The sequence below is a fragment of the Aegilops tauschii genome, chromosome 3 (genome assembly GCF_002575655.3).
Source record: "Aegilops tauschii subsp. strangulata cultivar AL8/78 chromosome 3, Aet v6.0, whole genome shotgun sequence".
Lineage (NCBI taxonomy): Eukaryota > Viridiplantae > Streptophyta > Magnoliopsida > Poales > Poaceae > Aegilops > Aegilops tauschii.
In genome coordinates, this window is record NC_053037.3 from 94,164,168 (window position 1) to 94,170,005 (window position 5,838).

A 5,838-nucleotide genomic window follows, 5' to 3' on the forward strand; every position below is an offset into this window, starting at 1 on the left:
GTGCTAGCGAGAAGGTCATGCTAGACTGTGTACACGGGGCACGCGTCAGCAGTTAATAACTGGTGTGAAGTCCACCCCAGAAAAAAAGACAATAACTCGGGATGATGCGCCGATAACTTGGACGTTCACACGGGCGCGGCCAATCATACGGGTGTAGTGGCGCGTTCACAAAAAGGGATCAAACGCTCAGCCTATGTATTTCTCGTGTAAATAGATAATTTAGTGCCATTGGTTATTTACTTTAAACATAATGCATTGACGTGTTAGTGTAGAGGCGCACAAAAAGAAATGGATATTGTAGTCAGCTACTTAAAAGTGTTACCTCATAAGATTACATAGCCTCCATTTCATAAATTGCGTACCCGTTGAATTCATATATGAATATTAGAAACTTAAATCATCCAAGACTAATGAATTTGAATGCAAGAGTAACAATGGTGCATATACATGATAGCTACATTGGTTGTTTGAAGAAACATCACTGTAACTTTGGCATGCACAACTGAAAAGGTTTATTTAAATAGAAAAAAAATGTGATATGCGAGTGTCCAATCTTTATAGCGTTGAATCGATATTGTACCTTTGGCTACAATACGAAGTAGATATTGACTTATGTTCAAGCGATGCACGTCCACGATCGCTAGATAGTGATACGTGAATGAATTGTGCAATCTCTCTCACATGCATACATATCTCATTTCCCTGTGGGCATCGGAATCACACACGCGCACTTCGTGTATTTCTCTCCCTCCGTCAGGGTTAAATTCGTCTTTCTACCCCGTCCTACAAGTCTCTCACACAGAAACACACACGCTCTCTATGTCTAACACGCCCACCCCTTTAATTCCGCCCACCCACAGCCACTAATGTCTCAAAGTATAATAATGTCTCTCACACATATGCTATCTACCTATCCCTTAATATAGCTAGATATGTGTCACACAAACTCCTTCTCCCTACTAGCAAGATGCCCATGCGTTGCACGGACCATCAAGATGCATTTGTATGAGAAGTTTATCTTGTGGGAGAAAAGGATGAACGAGGGAATGCCTTATTTGCAAATGCGGAGAGGGTTGTGGGTATCTTTTTGCAAAATTGTCATAGTTTCCTTCCCGTCCGTCGGATATAAATCGGATGGCCTATATTGCAGGATGGCAGGAACACCATCATCACCAACTCTGTTTTTTTATAAGAGTAGAGATATGTGAGTGTCACTGCCCCCCCCCCCCACACACACACCCACACTTCCCAACACCGAAGGAGTAGGGTGACACCTCGATCTTGATACTAATCTATCGACTGGCTTCTCTCTCAAACATACACACACACTACCCGGCACCGAAGGAGTAGGGTGGCACATCGATCCTGATAATAATCTATCTACTCCTCTTACAAACACACACACACACTCGCTAGTTGTGCCTCTGTGCCTACCGCGCACACTCTCGATACGTCTTTCTCTCCCTCCCCCCCCCCAACAATGACAGCAGAAGGGTGACAACTCGATCTGATCATAATCTATCAATTGTTTTCTCTCTCAAACATTGTGTCTCGGTGCCTCGCTCGGTAGCCCCCTCGATATGTAGACTTCTTGTGCGCGCACAGCTGTAGTGACGATGACGCTGAATCCAGTGCGCCTTGTTTTCACCGGCCTCATGTGATAGTTTTCACCTTGTTTTCTATTAATTAACAAGGCAACCTTTTCTTTGTTACTACTAGTGAATCTGAAATCATTCGGGGCAGACATAAAATATATCACTTCAACCCAATTATCGCAGCAACTATTTTAAAAGAAATTAGCTAGCTGCCCGTGCGTTGCACGGAACATCAAGATGCATTTGTGTAACGCCCACGATGCGGCTATATCTCCCACGTGTCGAGGCACGACTTGGAGGCATAACCGCATGGTGGTTTTGTCGCAAGAAGGGTCATCTTCACACAATCCCATGTAATGAACAAGAATGGGATAAAGAGTTGGCTTACAATCGCCACTTCACACAATACATAAATTAAACGTACATCATTCAGAGTACAATCAAGGTCCGACTACGGAACCGAAATAAAAGAAGACAACCCCAAATGCTAGATCCCTGATCGTCCCAACTGGGCTCCACTACTGATCATCAGGAAACAAAACATAGTAACGACCAAGTTCCTCGTCGAGCTCCCACTTGAGCTCGGTTGTGTCACCTCACTGGTATCGTCGGCACCTGCAACTGTTTTGGTAGAATCCGTGAGTCACGAGGACTCAGTAATCTCACACCCGCGAGATCAAGACTATTTAAGCTTATAGGAAGGATGGGGTAATGAGGTGGAGCTGCAGCAAGCACTAAGCATATATGGTGGCTAACATACGCAAATAAGGGCGAGAAGAGGAGCAACGCAACGGTCACGAAGCTAGAAGTGATCAAGAAGTGATCCTGAAACTGCTTACGTTCATACATAACCCAAACCGTGTTCACTTCCCGGACTCCGCCGAAAAGAGACCATCACGGCTACACACGCGTTGATGTATTTTAATTACGTCAAGTGTCAAGTTCTCTACAACCGGACATTAACAAATTCCCATATGCCACATAACCGCGGGCACGGCTCTCGAAAGTTTATACCCTGCAGAGGTGTCCCAACTTAGCCCATTATAAGCTCTCACGGTCAACGAAGGATATTCCTTCTCCCGGGAAGACCCGATCAGTCTCGGAATCCCGGTTACAAGACATTTCGATAATGGTAAAACAAGACCAGCAAAGCAGCCCGAATGTGCCGACAAATCCCGATAGGAAGTGAACATATCTCGTTCTCAGGGCACACCGGATGGGCAAGACGTCGGGTTGGCATAGACCCTGATTGCCCAAGGGAAATGTAAAACCAAGGTTGGGCCTTGCTGGAGGAGTTTTATTCAAGGCGAACTATCAAGGGGGTCCCATAAATCACCCAACCGCGTAAGGAACGCAAAATCAAGGAACATAACACCGGTATGACGGAAACTAGGGCGGCAAGAGTGGAACAAAACACCAGGCATAAGGCCGAGCCTTCCACCCTTTACCAAATATATAGATGCATTAATTAAATAAGAGATATTGTGATAAGCCAAAATATCCATGTTCCAACATGGAACCAACTTCAACTTCACCTGCAACTAGCAACGCTATAAGAAGGGCTGAGCAAAAGCGGTAACTTAGCCAAACAACGGTTTGCTAGGAAAGGATGGTTAGAGGCTTGACATGGCAATATGGGAGGCATGATATAGCAAGTGGTAGGTTGCGCGGCATAGCAATAGAACGAACAACTAGCAAGCAAAGATAGAAGTGATTTCGAGGGTATGGTCATCTTGCCTGCAAGGTTCTCAGAGTTGTCGAAAGCTTGATCCTCGTAAGCGTTCTCAATAGGTTCTTCGTAAATGTTCTCGTCTCCTGACTCTACCCAAGCAAGAACACAAGCAAAGGACCAACAATCAATCACGGGAAATGCACAAGCAACATGATGCAATACATGGCATGATATGCGAGATGTGATATGCGATGCATATGCGTGCTCCGGAAGGAAAATAAAGATCAAGGCATCAACTTGGCAAACCAAGTATGCCGCTGGAAAGATGAGATGATTTCGGTCGAAATCGATATAAAGATCACCGGAAACGGATGCATGGTTTGCAAATGGCAAGCAAAACAAGAATGACACAATTCTGCGATTAACAGCATGATAGCACTTAGAATACATCAAAAAACTATGTTACAGCACACCAACATAGCAACAAAGCATATGGCAGTGATGTACTCAAGATGCTTGACAAAACATGAACACTGACCTACGGCTAAATCACACCAGAGCAGGTTCAAACAAGCATGGCAAAAGTGCAAAAGATATCAGCTTCACAGACTTAGTGAAAATACTAACATGCCAGAAATAACATCAGGAAGCCATGTTTAGAGCCAGCCAACAGCATGCTACAGGAACATATCATAGCAAATCAAGGCATGGAATAAATCTACTAAATGCATAGTACAAAAGTCCCTTACTGATCATGAGCCAAAAAGGCACAGAAGATATGATCCGGCCGGGCGCGGTCGCCGGACGGCGAGGGGGCGACGGGGGCCGGCGGCGCGGGGGCGGCGACCGGGGCGGCGCTGCCGACCGGCGTCACGGCGGAGGACGGCGGCGCGGCGCTCGGGAGGAGGGCTGACGCGGGAGGCGCGCGGAGGCGCGGGGCGGCCTGGGGCCAGGCGGGATGGCGGCGGCGCGGGTGGCCGGGGCGCCACGTGGCGGCCTCCGATTGGCCGCGGGCGGCGGCGGCTCCTGTCCGGCGCGGACCGGACGTGTCCGGCGGCGGAGAGGGAGCGGGGCTAGGGTTTTGGGACCCGGGATTTGGGGGGAGATGCACATATTTATAGGTAGAAGGAGCTAGGAGACTCCAAATGAGGTGTAGTTTTCGCCCACACGATCGTGATCCAACGGCGGAGAGCATGGAGGGGGTTTAGATGGGTTATTGGGCTGTTTTGGAGGGGTGTTGGGCTTCAACACACAAAAGGGCTTTGCGGTTACCCAGTTAACCGTTGGAGCATCAAACGACCTCCAAATGGAATGAAACTTGACAGGTGGTCTACCGGTGGTGTACCAAGGCCACTTGGCAAGACTTGGTCCATTCCGAGAACGTTTAACACCCGCTCATGAAAAGAGACAAGAGGGGTGCGCCCGTGCATGTGGGAGTGTCGGATTGCAAAACGGACAACGGGGAAAATGCTCAGATGCATGAGACGAACACGTATGCAAATGAGATGCACATGATGACATGATATGATATGATATGCATGACATGAAGAAAAACCAAAACGAAGACAAAACCCGACCACGAAGGGAATATCATAACACATAGCCGAAAATGGCAAGAGTTGGAGTTACAAATATGGAAAGTCACATCCGGGGTGTTACAACACTCCTCCACTACGAGAGGATCTCGTCCCGAGATCTAGGACTGAAAGAACTCCGGATATTCGGAACGGAGGTGGTTCTCGTGCTCCCAGGTGGCTTCTCGGTCGGAATGGTGTGACCACTTCACTTTCAGGAATTTGATTGACTTGTTGCGAGTCTTGCGCTCAGTTTCTTCAAGAATAGCAATGGGGTGCTCATGATACGACAGATCTTCTTGGAGGTCAATATCTTCGAAGTTGATGGTGCGCTTAGGTGTCTTGAAGCACTTGCGAAGCTGTGACACGTGAAACACATCATGCACATTCGCGAAGTTGGAGGGAAGCTCAAGTTGATAGGCGAGGTCGCCTCTTTTGCCAATGATCTTGAAGGGACCCACGTATCTAGGGGCAAGCTTCCCTTTGATAATGAAGCGACGAGTGCCTTTCATTGGAGAGACGCGGAGGTAGACATGGTTTCCGATTTCAAAAGCCACATCACGGTGCTTGTCATCATAATAGCTCTTCTGGCGCGACTGCGCGGCTTTGAGATTCTCACGAATGACTTTGCACATTTCTTCGGCTTCTGTGATCAAGTCGTTGCCAAGAAGTTGGCATTCACCTGTCTCGGACCAATTGAGAGGAGTACGACACTTCCTGCCATATAGAATCTCGAATGGGGCCTTGCCCGAACTTGCTTGGAAGCTGTTGTTGTAGGAGAACTCGGCATATGGAATACAATCTTCCCCCTTCATACCGAAAGAGATGACACAAGCCCTGAGCATATCTTCAAGGATTTGATTGACTCGCTCGACTTGGCCACTAGTTTGAGGATGGAAAGCTGTGCTAAAGCGAATGTTGGTGCCCATGGCCTTCTGGAAGGAGTCCCAGAACTTAGAAGTAAAAAATGCTTCCACGATCTGAAGAAATCAATTGT